The following is a 14,131-nucleotide window of genomic DNA, read 5'->3' on the forward strand; positions in this document are numbered from 1 at the left end:
GATCTTGTTGAATATTTTTGCATCAATATTCATTAGTGATATTAGTCTATAATTTTCTTTTCTTGTTGGGTCTTTTCCTGGTTTGGGGATCAAGGTGATGTTTGCTTCATAGAATGTGTTGGGTAGTATTCTGTCTTTTTCTATATTTTGAAAAAGGTTGAGTAATATAGGTACTACTTCCTCTTTAAAGGTTTGGTTGAATTCTGACATGAAGCCATCTGCTCCTGGGCTTTTCTTTTTAGGGAGATTTTGTATGGTTGATGCTATTTCAGAACTTGATGTAGGCCTGTTCAACATTTCCACTTCATTTTGGCTAAGTCATGGGAGGTGGCGTGCTTCCAAGTATTGGTCGATTTCCTTCAGATTGTCATATTTGGGGGAATAAAGTTTCTTGTAATATTCATTAAGGATTTTTTGAATTTCTAAAGGATCTGTTGTTATTTCATCTTTACTGTTTCTGATTGATGAGATTAGAGATTTTACTCTTTTTTTCTTGGTAAGTTGGCCAAAGGTTTATGTATTTTATTGACTTTTTCAAAAAAACAACTTTTTGATTTATTGATCTGTTTTTTTATTTAATTCTGCTCTACTTTTGGTTATTTCTTTTCTTCTGCTGGGTTTGAGATTGGAATGTTCTTTCTTTTCCAGCTGCTTGTGATGTCCCATTAAGTTGTTAACTTCTTTCCATTCTCTTGAGGAAAGCTTGCAATGCTATAAATTTCCCTCTTATGACTGCCTTTGTGGTATCCCAGAAGTTCTGATAACTCATATCTTCATTGTCGTTTTGTTCTAAAAATTTGGTAATTTCCTTCTTGATCTCGTCTCTGACCCATCTATCATTCAGCATAAGGTTATTTAGCTTCCATGTTTTTGTATGAGTCTGCAGATTCCTATTGTTACTGAGTTCAACTTTTATTCCATGATGGTCCAAGAAGGTACATGGAATAATTTCTATTCTTTTAAATTTGCTGAGGTTAGACTTGTGATCTAAGATGTGATCAGTTTTGGAATATGTTCCATGGACTGATGAGAAAAATATGTATTCAGTTTTGTTAGGATGAAATGTTATGTATATGTCTGTTAAATCCAAAAGTTGAATAGTTAAATTTAAATCTAAAATTTCTTTGCTAAGCTTCTTATTGGATAATCTATCCAACACTGCTAAAGGAGTGTTAAAATCTCTAACTATGATAAAGTTGGGAGAGATCAAGTTGCTCATGCCTGTTAGAGTATCTCTTATAAATTGAGGTGCATTCTGGTTGGGTGCATAAATATTGATAATTGAGATCTCATCATATTGAGTATTACCCTTAACAAATATAAAGTGGCCTTCCTCATCCTTGCTTACTTTTGTTGGTTTAAAACCTATTGTATCTGTGAATAAAATTGCAATGCCTGCTTTTTTCTGCTTTCCATTTGCCTAGAATATAGATGACCATCCCTTCACCCTGAGTCTATATTTATCTTTTAAGGTAAGATGAGATTCTTGTATACAGCAGATGTCTAGTCTGAGTTTCTGTATCCAATCAGCCAATCTGTGTCTCTTTAGGGGACAATTTAAGCCATTCACATTGATTGAAATTATTAATAAACCTGATAAAATTTTAGGTAGCAAGTTGTTCAAAAGTCCAGTGGACATTTTTTAATCCTTTTGCCACTGTGGAAGTTGGAATTTGATCTGAGTTTTCTCAGAGTGAGTTTACTCTGAGTGAATTTTCTGAGTAAGTTTACTTTTGTGGTGGAGGATTGCACTGGTCATTATGGAGGATAGGTCTGAGAATATCCTGAAGAGCTGGTTTAGTTATGGAAAATTTCTTCAACATGTGAATGTCATTAAAGTATTTAATTTCTCCATTATAGATGAGACTCAGTTTAGCTGGATACAGGATCCTGGGTTGAAAGTTATTTTATTTTAGGAGATTAAAAGTCAATGACCACCCTCTTCTAGCCTGAAAGGTTTCAGCAGGGAGATCTGCAGTCATTCTAATATTCTTCCCCTTGTTGGTATGGTTTTCTTACATCTAGCTGCTTTTAGGATTTTCTCTTTCATATTAATTTTAGTGAAGTTAATTATGATATGTCTGGGGGATGTCTTATTTGGGTTCAGTCATGCTGGGGTTCTGAAGCTGTCTGCTATCTGAATTTCAGGGTCTCTTGGCATATCTGGAAAGTTTTCTTTCATTATTTCATGAAGAAGAGCCTCTCTGTTTTGTGAAGCAGCTTCATCGCCTTCAGGGATTCCTATAAGGCTAATATTATCTTTCTTTGAATTATCCCAGAGCTCTCTGAGAGCATGATCCATTTTTGCTTTCCATTTCTGTTCCTCTTTGGATGCTTGGGCATGTTCAAAAGCTTTGTCTTCAATGTCTGAGATCCTTTCTTCTGCCTGATACATTTTACTACCAAGGGATTCTACTGTATTTTTCAGATCTTTGAGGACTGCAATCTCTTGCCTCAATGTTTCAAAATCTTTGGTGGTTTTGTCTTTGAATTTGTTGAATTCTTGAGTGAACTTTTGGAATGGTCTTTGAATTTGTAATTCTATCTTTGCCTCTATTCTATTAATCTTATTTGCAATCCAAATTCTGAATTCAATTTCTGACATCTCAGTCATCTGTTTATGAATGGGATCTTCAGTTGCATCTGCCGCATCCTTTCTGGGGGGGGGGTTGATCTACTCTGGTTATTCGTTTTTCTGCTGATTCTGCCCCATGATTATTTTACCCCGTTTGGCTTTTCCCCTTGAGCTTTGTCAAGGACCCATACAGTGTTATGGTCTGAGAGACTGGGGACCTGCTTGGTGTGGTGGGGCTAAGCAGCTCTGTCTTATTTTCAGCTGGTCTCTGTCCTACCCTAGTGAATCAGTTACTCTTGGTTGAAGTCTCAGCTGTGGAGAAATACCAGCAATTAAGTCATCCCGCCCCCCACAAACAACAACTGGGCAAGGAAAATCAAACCTTCCCTCAACCATACACCCAGGGTGCCACTTTGGATAGTCCTTGGGTGATTGGCCTGGTTCAAGAGGTCCAAATCAGTTATCTCAGTCAGCACTGGCTTCAGGTGGGAGAGTTCAAAAAGTCTCCAGCAACTAGATAGGAGGAGTCTGCTGGCAGCTCAAATATGACTCGCTCCAGTGCTCCATGAGGGCAGATGGACTCACCCAGCAAATGAATTAGTCTGGGAAGGTTGATGCCTCCTTCCCCACCTTGCACCCAGTCACTAGTAATCCTGCAGATCTGTGACCCAGATCCCTCCAGTGAACAAATGCTCCTGGGGTTTACAACTACCTGAGTCACCAGGAGATCTGAGTCCAGCAGAGTGAGATGAGGCCTGACAACCTCTTAATGTAGGCTGGGACAGTTCACTCAGTTCCAGCCTCCCACCCCATGCCTGATTGATGTTGCTGGAAGAATAGGACAGAGCAACTTCATAGAATTTATTTCTGTCCCAGCTAAATTCCTCTGCAGATCAGATGCTGCTGAAGCTTATAAATCGCAACTCAGCCCTGGGCAGGAAACAATTAGAGTTTACACTCAGGTGTCAATTCCAGCCTCTGCCCGCCCACTGCCTTTGTCTCGGCTATATTCCCCTGAGGGCTGGGTGCTATTATGGTCAGATAAACAGTCTTCTGGTCAGCCCCTCCCTGTAAGTCTGTGAACTGCAGGTATTCTAGTCTCTGTGCTCTGCCCAGGTTGGTACCACCCTTAGGGCTTCTCTTTACTCACAGAACTTCCCAAATCTGCTCCATCAGTGGCTGCCATGGGAGAAAATGCCTGGCTTACTCTGGTTGCTCAGAGAGACAGGGCATGTCTATCCAGAATGGCCTCAGAGATGTGAGCTTTTCCCGCTGCTGTGGCTGCCACTCTGCAACTCAGGATACCCCAGCTCCTGTGTGGTTCCCTCTTAGCTGATTATCCTCTCCTTGCTCCCCTGCCACAGAGTCAGCACAGACCAGCACCAGCCCTTTCCCCCTCCACTCCTCTCAAGAAAATGCCCAAGAATCTAGAATTCTTGGGTGACAAACCTCCAGACCTCAGGGTGAGAGTGGAGGGGAATCCTGGTAGTTCAAAGTTGCAGGTACAGAATATATTCAGTTTTATACAGTTTTACAGTTTTATGTCTGGCAGGAGAATGCCATGGCACTCTAGTAGGGGTAGGAGGTACAGTTTTTAGGAGATCTTTCCCGTGGGATACAGTGGAAGGATGTTTGAACCCTGCTGACTTGTTTGTATGGAGTAAACTGCGAGCCCTTCTTGTGGGGGAGGGGACTCTCATCTACTTGGTGGTGGATTTTGTACCTTTTGATTGTATTTTTGGGGTCACAGCTCAGCTCAGCAAGGATACTGTGCATTTTTCAATCTTCTCTCTTGCTTCTCTCTTGGCTCAGCTCCAAACCATTGGCTCTACTTGCTAAATTTCTGTCTTTTAAGTCTCCTTCTGGACGAGAGCCTCTGTAGAAAGCTGGCTGTAGTCTGCCATCTTGCCTCTCTCCCTCGGCTTTTTATTTTTTGAGGGGAGGCTTATCATCAAACTTAAACTCTAGTTCCTATAGTTTATACTCCAAATATCTTTTTTTAAAAAAAAATAGCAAAATAAAACACAAATAGAACAAGAGCTCCAGGGTTTTAAAGAAGCACTAACTCCATGACAGGTTTAGTGCGGTGAATGCCTTTCATATGAGAAAGTCAGAGATCATCACCACACCATTTATCCTCTCCTCCATTGGCTTGAGGACAGTATCCAGTTTCCATAAAAGCCTATGACTATTCAGGGCTACCAATATTCACCTATCTGACCTCAAGGCATGCAAAGACAAGCACCAAGTGGAGATATTTTTGATGTCAATAATTTAAGCTGGGTATGATGGTGCATGCCTGTAGAATTAATTACTGAGGAGGTTGAGACTAGAGGATCACTTGAGTCCAGGAGTTCCAGGCTATACTGAGCTATGATCATGCCACTGCACTCCGGCCTGGGCAATAAAGATAGATCCTGTGTCTCAAATAATAATTTGTGTTTTCTCAAGTTCTGTTACAGTTGTGGCATGCCCAAGTTACTGATCCAATGACTTAGTATTATGCATCTTTTTCTCTAGTTCTCACTGTAGTTGACTGTTGCATAGGCAGAGTAATGGCTCTGGAAAGATGTTTATATCCTAATTCTGGAACCTGTGGATATGTTACCTCACATGCCAAAAGCACTTTGCAGATGGGATTGAATTAAAGATCTTGAGATGGGGAGATTATCCCGGATTATCTGGGTGGGAATAAAAGGTCATTAAAAGGGTCCTTATATGTATCACAAGAATGGAAGAAAAAATATCCAATGTACACAGCCTTACTATGAAACTAGTTTATAGCTTTCATATGAAAGCTATAACCTAATTACAGCCTAAGAATTTAGGGAGGGGGGAGGGATAGATGGGTAGAGGGAGGGTGATGGGAGGGATCACCTCTATGGTTTGTCTTACAAGGGGTACAAGTGAATCTTTCTAAAAGTAGAGTATAAACATCTTAACATAATAACTAAGACAATTGACATAAAGTCTATGTTAACCAGTTTGATGAAAATATTTCAAATTGTATATGAAAACACCACACTGTACCCCATGATAGCATTAATGTACATGGCTATCATTTAATAAAAAAAAAGGGTCCTTATATGAAAGAGGCAGGAAAGTCAGTGTCAGAGAAAGACAGAAGCAGAAGTGAGAGAGGGAAAGGGAGTGTTTGAATATGCTATGCTGCTGGCTTTGAAGATGGAGGAAGGGGCCTGAGCTGAGGATTGTGGGTGGCCTCTAAAAGCTGAGGGGAAAAAGCAGCATAACAAATTCTCTGGTAGAGAGTTCAGAAGAAACACAGTGCCACTGACTCTTTGACTTTAGCCTGGTGAGAACCATTTTGAACTTCTGGCCTTCAGAACTGTAAGAAAATACTGTTGCTTTAAGACATTAAGTCTGTGATAATTTGTTATAGCAGCAATAGGAAACTGAGTCAGTGACAACTTTTTTTTCAAAATGGAAAGCACCTTTTATTTCTGATTATAGCAACAAGCTCATTTTTTTAAAAAAAAAAATTGCTTTCCAGAAAAATATAGAGGGAGGAAAGAAAACACCACTTGGGGAACACAACAGTCCTATTGCCAACAAGTCTGTGTTGGGACCTCCTTATACTCAAACCCTTCCACTCCCTCTGCTTTCTTATTGTTGAAGTCTAATGAATACCCTATGATAGAACGTGTTGGGTTTTTTTTTTTTTTCAGCCTAGAGCTTCTCTTTTATTTACATTAAATGCAAAGCAAAAGTGATACAAAGAACATTGCTTGGGAATAAATATCGGTTCCAGAATGAGCAGAGGCAAAAAGTAAACAAGAACATTCTAGTAGGCATCTGATTGATGACTGGCCATTGCAATTCCTCATTACTTCTGTAAATTATGGGAAGGAAGAATAACATCCCCTGCCTTTGTGGTTGCCTTGATTTTTAAAATATGAAAATGGTTTCTAGACGTCAAAAATGATGCACAAGATGCCTTTGTAGTGTGTGTTCCTTTTTTTGACCTAAGTCAAAAAGGTACTACTTGATTCCTCCAGGGCCAAGGATAGAATGTGTTTTAATTAAACTATGAAACTACTCTGCTTATTTTTCTAACTTTCCTTCTTCACTGTGAACACTCAGAGCTTTGTTTCCTTTGGTTTCATTCCTGACTTTTAGCAAAATTCTTGATGCACAGCAGATTCACAATCAATAATTGCTTAAGCTATTGTTTAGTAGATTAATGGATTGAATGCTATTAAAACAGAATACTCTATATAAATATTCATTAAGAGTAAAATGTAATGTTTAATGAATTTTTGTTGAGTGTCTATGTCAGATTCAATTCTAGACAATGTATAAAAAATAATAAAGTCCTTGCCCCTGAGATGCTGACATCTGGAGGGGATACACTGACAATAAACAATTAAGCAAAACAAGTAAATATATACTCTCCCTAGCATCTGTGCTTTGAAGAATAAAGAACATATGGGATGAAGAATATTAGGTTCACATTATTTATGAAGGAAGGATGGGAAGACCACTCCAATAAGGTGACATCTGAGTAGAACATGCTGAAAATGAGGATGTGAGCAACTCCACTTTCTCAGCTAAGAACAAGGGCCCTGGGCCAGGAGGATTCTTGGCAAGTACAATAAGATACAAATAAATGTTTGCAGAGGGAAGCCCTGCAAATGAGGGGAAGACTGGTGGCAGGGAGATCAGAGGTACATCATTGGGCCACAGTTAGGACTTGACTTAACCTTAAATATTATGGGGTGCTTCAGGAGGCAACATGTCTAATAGTTTAAAAGTATCACACTGTTTGCTATGTGGAGATTAGATTATAGATGGTAAGGGTGTAAGAAGAGAGAATGGGAGTCAAGGCAGATTGCCATAGCAAAGGTGCTGAGAAGTCACCATGTTGTGAATACCGTCCTGAAGAATTGCCAATGGGATTTTTCTCAGGGATTGGATGTGAATCATGGGATATGAGCAGGGGAAATTGAGGGAACAAGAGAGGTAGGAGATAATTGCTAAAGTGATAAGCTTGGGTAGTCAAGAGGAGGGATGGGGTCTAGCAGTCTGGGGGATAGTTTGGAAAACAATTGACAGGAACATGTATTTTAACAAAAGATTTTTACGGTATGTCTTAATGTGAGAGGCATTTCAATATATATGGCTTTAATGTAAAAAAAAAAAGAAAGAAAATAGAAATTTCATGGTTTAGTGGGGACAACAGGATAGGACAACCCAACTTTTGCTGGCTGTGGTGGCTCACACCTGCAATCCCAGCACTTTGGGAGGCCAAGGTGGGAGGATCACTTAAGGCCAAGAGTTTGAGACCAGCCTAGAAAACAAGTAAGACCCCACCTGTACAAAAAAATAGCAAAAATCAGCCAGGTGCAATGGCACACACCTATAGTCCCAGCTACTTGGAAGCCTTAGGCAGGAGGATCACTTGAGTCCAGGAATTTGAGGTTGCTATGAGCTATGATGATGCCACTGCACTCTATCTGGGGCAACAGAGCAAGACCTTATCACCAAAAATAAATAGACAAACCAAAAACAACCAAGGCAACATTTTTAAAAATCTGGGCTTTCATAGAAAACCCATATATATAGACAACTATTTAGTGGAATGGTAGTTATTATAGCTGTTTTAAGTCATTCGTTAGAATGTTATGTAGAGGCTATTGTTCAAGTCTCCAGTCTAGTGTAGTTCTGTGGACTCTAAACAGATAAGTAATTGCTGTACAATCATGGACTATACCACAAAAGCGAGCCATAGAAGAAAAGGCTGAGGGAGAATGAGCCTATGGGGCTAATTTACTGCAGAACTCTCCCACTACTGGGCACAAATGGTTCCAGTGACAGTGTGTCACCATCATATCATATAAAAGATGGCCGTTTGGGACAAGTGTGTGTGCATGGGTGTACATGTGTATACACACACAGAGGGTGCCAAAAATATATACACATTTTAAGAAAGGAAATACTATATTTAAATCATAATACTTAACGTATACTGATAATATTTATTATCTTGCATATTGTATCTTGTTATTTCTTATAATTTCAGAAGTCAAACATGACTTGCATATGACGATTTTAATACAGTTTTTTCCCCTTTCTTAAAGTGTGTATACGTTTTGGGGCACCCTCTGTATATATAGTAGAACTGATATTATCAATGTAATGAACCAGCCTTGTCAGAGATGAGCTCCAGTTGAAGTAAATCATTTAAAGTGTTAATCTTCAAGCTCTTGGACATATGCACTGCATACGACTGTGTTTCATCACAGCAACTCACTGGCTACATTGGGCATTAAGGACTTTTCGAGGCAAATATGCCCTTTGGACTTACTTTGAAGAGTCAAGTTTTTGTCTTAGAAAATTACTTCATGGCATTTATGAAAGACTCATTAAATCAGTCACATGTTGCAGATGACAATAACAAGATGAAATGGTGGGACTACACCTCTGGTGTATATTACAAGGGTACATTTCTAATCTATTAAGTATAGAGTATAAATGTCTTAACACAATAATTAAGTAAATGAGGTGAAGGATATATTAACTAGTTTGATATAAGCATTCTAAATTGTATGTAAAATCAGTACATTGTATTCCATAAATGCATTAATGTATACATGATCTATGTGTTTATGACTTAATAAAAAAATAACAAGATGGTTGAGTTACTTGCCCAGAGTGCATAATAGTGCTGATAGCACTGTAGTAGTCTGTGACTACTGATTAGACCTGCTCACGATCTTCCTTTAGGAGTGGTAGACCATCTTCCCCCTCTCCCCTTTCCCCCCTCCCCCCTTTTCCTCTCTGCTTCTCTCTCCTCTCTCCAGCCCTCTCTCTCCTCCCCCTCTCCCTTTCCTCCTCTTCCCCTCTCCCCTCCCTCTCTTTTGCCTCCTTCTCTCTTCCCTTTTCCTCCTTGCCTCTCTCCCTCTTTCCCCCTTTTCTTTTTCTTCCTTTCTCCCTCCTCCTCCTACAGGCTTTCCTCCACCTCCCCCTTCCCTTTCCATTTGTAAATTACTTGCACAACAGCATTTACTGTACAGATCAGCAGAAATGGTCTCACTAAGTTGCACATTACAGAAATCAAAACATCTGGTAGAACAGCTAATAACTTTGCAGAACTTAACCCTTTATAAAGCATTTTTGGCACAAATTTTCCTTTAAAAAATTCAACAATCTAGATATAGATATTTACTTTTATTAGTTTACAGGTTCCTGAATTTGGTCTCCAAGAGACAGGGAGCTTACCCAGCACAGATACCAAGCTGATGATGTAATCCAGGTTGTCCTTATGTGCATAATTTCTGCTTCTGCCTGCCTCCTCGTGAGTGAAGGCAAACAGATACAATGGTGAGGGTGATATAGCCTGACAGGTCACCCCTGTCTACTGCATGTCCTTTTTCTGCCCTTAGTGAGTGGTCAAAATTTCCCCAATGTTCTACTTCCATCTTTACTAGCAAAAGGAATGACCAGGATTGGTCAGGCAGGATGTGATCCAACAATGAGTGATAATTCAAGAAAGTGAGTTTTCGTGAACACTTTCTGGTACCAGGAAACCTCAAACATGTAGCTAGATGGTATAAGTTCCCTACCACACCACCGTCACCGATATTTAATCATGCTTTATAGCAATATCCCTCTCATTGTATAGCTGGGAACAGCACATTTCTATTTCTTTTCTTGATGTTGCTGTTGGAAATGAAGCTGTTTTTAATTCATTGTATCTGGAAAATGTACACTCTTTATTAAGAGAAGATGGGAGTTGCCTTACTCCACATGTGATATATTGCTACCGAGTTCTTTCCCATTTCCATCTCTGTTCTAAAATTCATAAAGCATTTGTCTTGAGCTACAGCAATTATTTTGTCACCCATACCCTATAGTGCTCTCTGTAATTAGGTGTATAGTCAAGTAACACAGCTTTATGGACTATATAATTAATCATGCCCGGTTGCGTAAACTTCCTAGCACCCAACAATGCAGGGTGACACTAGCCAAACCTCCTGCCTGATTTCTTTCCCCAAGTATTATGTAATTCAAAGGGCATTTGCTGAAAAGTTGGTGGCCAGCTGAATAATAGCTATTGGAGTGATTTTGTAATTCTGGAATATTTTTTATTTTGAAAAACTTTCATGCATTTCAAATACATAGAGAACACTGCAATAAACACACATATGCCCATATTAAATAAAGTGAGTTTCTTTTTTACTTCCTATAAGTGCTTCTATTTAAAGCAATAGAACATTATAAATGCATCTGTAGGTCCTCATCCTGTTCTCCTCTCCTCTTTTGCAGAAATAACTGGCATCTTGAGGGTGTGTATTTTCCCTATTCATATTTTCATACTCTATGCATATATTCATATACCATGTACTGTATAACTTAAGGTATTTCTCAGAATGGATATAAGTAATTTCCTATAGTGTCTTTTTGCAACATACTTTATACTTTTCCCCCCATTTAACATTGAGTTTGAGGTTAATCCAAGTCAATACATGTAGTTCTATTTTTTTAACTATCTTAGTTTATTATATACTACAGTTTGTTTTTGCAGTCACTTCTTTTTTTTTAATAACATTAAGAAAATGTCATTTATTTGTAAAGCAGAATCTGTTGCCTGAATTCAAGACAACTTTATTCTGTAAAAATAGTCAGAAGACAGAAAGAAAGAGCTGGTTAAATAGCTCATGTATCTTAATGACGTCTTTCAGATATGGATTTCCTGTTTAGCTGAAATAAGTCATTATTTTCTACTAATTTCAATAATGGACAGTAGATGCTTAGGCAAAAATTACCATATATTATATAAAAATAAAAATGTGCAAATAAGATGTCCCGGTCTCAGGCTGGCTGATGTTTATGGAAATGAGAAGAGAAGTAACAACTTCGGTGACAGAATCAAGGATATTTGAGGTGATGGTGATTTAAACCCATTTACATCATGGATTCTAGACTGACTCTGAGAAACATTTTAACATTATAGATAAAATCATCTACAAACTTTCTATTTTCTTATTAATCATACACATTTACCACAGATATCACATTTTCAGTGAGCTCTATGAAAATACTTGTTGTTGAAGTATGTTTATGCTGTTTCAAAAAAGACTGATGCTCATTATTGGTTCACCTCAAAAGGTAAGGAGAAAAAATGATTGATGTGGTTATCTACTGTGCTCCTATATATCCGCCTTCTCTGTTAGCCATAGGTCAGATTCTGGTTGTTTCCATTCTTCTCCAAGCAGTGTGTTAAAATTGAAAGGCTTGAAGTACTCTAGGCGATGGAAATCAGGTTTTTGTCCTTTTTGCAGTTCCTGCTGAGGGACAGGGTAAAGAGCTTCATAACTTCACTTATCTTTTAATCCATGAATTGCAAATGCATTGAATTTGGTCACATTTGGTGGAAAATAACTCCAAGGAAGATAAGCTTTACCTTCCCATTTTGTCTCTCCTCTGGCCACTTCAAATGATAAGGCAAGTTCTTGTTTCCATACATTTCTTCTTCCAGAGAGTCAAAGCACTAAATGTTGTCCATGGGGGCAAAGTTCAACTTCTAAATACTGCTCAGTTTTATCATTCAGGAAAAATGCTTCCACAACTTCATAATCCCATAGTTCATTGAAAGGCTTTCCTGGTTCTCCAAGTGGGGCTGGAGGATTATTGAAAAATGGAGCACTAACTTCCATCATCATCCCCCTGTCACCTGGATTGAGCCTGACAAACACTGGCTCATGCGTCACTGGAAAACCATCCCAAGTGTGTTCAATTTTAAAATTCATCTGAAGACTCTTGCTTTAGATGTCTCCCTGTGTAGGTACCCGCTCCTGCATGTCAGTTCCTCCTGGTGTTTGACTCCTCGAAGACCCGCCGATGGGGTCCCTTCTCAGCCCAGTCGAGGTGTCTACACAGGGAGGCCACACTCAGTGGTTCATGTCGCCCAGACCAATCAGGGGCCCCCATGTGGGTGTCCAGAGGATTGGCAGCAACTTCCAGGTGCATGTTCTCTCCAAGGGTGATCTCGCTTCCCGGTCAGGGAACCAAAAATGTTGTAGGAAGACGAGGCCCAACGGAGAGAAAGAGCACCTAAACACCATAGTTATAAGAGGAAGGGCTTTATTCACAGGCCGGGAGCTTATGGCATAGAAGATTTCCAAATGGCTGCGCTCTGCAGTCACTTCTTAATGGACATTTGTGTTGCTTTCAGTTTCTTTTAATACAAACAAAATTGCAGTGAAAACTCTTGTACATACTCCTTGTACACAGGTATGAGAGTTTCTCCAGGGCCAGAGTCTGTAACTTTTTTCTGTAAAGGGCCAGGCAGAAAGTATTTTCACCTTTGCAGACTAGATGGGCACTGTCACAACTACCACCAAATCCTGCAGTTGCAGCATGTAAAGAACCATTAAAATATGTAAACAATAGACATGGCTGTGTGCCAATGAAATTGAATTTACGAATGCTGGCATTTGAATTTCATACCTTTATTGTTCTTTTGATATTTTCAGGTGTTTAAAAATGTTAAAAGAAGCATTTCTAGCTCACAAGCCACATTAGAAACAGTCAGCAGGCCTGATTTATTTATCCCATGGGGCATAATTTGCTGACCCTTGATCAAAGGGTATATGTACCTCGCGGTGGCATTATTGTACCAAATGGTTTACACAACTCCATCTTTAACTAGAGAGGGCCAGACCACTCTCTAAAATAAATGTAGTGACTCATCTTTCTCGTCCTCCCTACATTTTTCGATAGCCTTACCTGTTCTTGATATAAACAGACTTTTTTTGTGTATTGCCAATCTGATGTGTATGAAATAACATCTCATTTTTGTTTTAATAGGCATTTTTCTGCAAACTGGCATTGTCATCTTTCCATTTTTTCAGGCTTACCAGAGAATATTCTGTGTTCATTATGTTCATTAGCTCCTTGATTTTACCCTACTACTGGTTTTCTTATGTCTTTTTCAAGTTTTCTACTGGGTCATTTGCCTTTTTTCTTACTAATTTGTAGGGTTCTTTGTATAATCTGAGTACTAATCTTATTGGTGGATAGAAATACTACACTGTATGTGTCTTAGGTTTGTGGCATGTATTTGTTGTCCTGGAATAGTTTATGTCAAAATTCACCTGTATTTTATTAATACTTGTAGGTTTTTGTAAAATAAACTTCCAGATTAGATTACTTGCTCTAAAACCATTGCTACTTATTTATTTATTTTTCTTTTTTGAGACAGAGTCTCACTATGTCACCCTCAGTAGAATGCTGTGGCATCACAACTCATAGCAACCTCCAACTCTTGGGCTTAAGTGATTCTCTTGCCTCAGCCTCCTGAGTAGATGGGACTACAGGCGCCCACCACAATGCCCAGCTATCATTTTGTACAGTTTAGCCAGGGCCGGGTTTGAACCTGCCATCCTTGGTATATGGGGCCGGTGCCCTACTCGCTGAGCCATAGGCGCTGCCCCTTTTGTGTCTTTTTTTTATGTGTTCTATTAAATCCTTCTCTCAGGTTCCCACTGAGATGAAAATGCCTGATGCTTGCTTAGAGATTTTTCTATACAAAGA

The 14,131-nt window shown here is 39.1% G+C and overlaps 1 pseudogene; it reads right to left on the reverse strand.

Annotated features, from left to right (window-relative positions):
• Nucleotides 1-11,664: 11,664 nt before the first annotated feature.
• On the reverse strand, nt 11,665-12,345 carry LOC100964160 (annotated as a pseudogene).
• Between the last annotated feature and the right edge of the window lie 1,786 nt (nt 12,346-14,131).

The sequence above is a fragment of the Otolemur garnettii genome, unplaced genomic scaffold, assembly GCF_000181295.1.
Source record: "Otolemur garnettii isolate 467f Iridium unplaced genomic scaffold, OtoGar3 scaffold00065, whole genome shotgun sequence".
Taxonomy (NCBI): domain Eukaryota; kingdom Metazoa; phylum Chordata; class Mammalia; order Primates; family Galagidae; genus Otolemur; species Otolemur garnettii.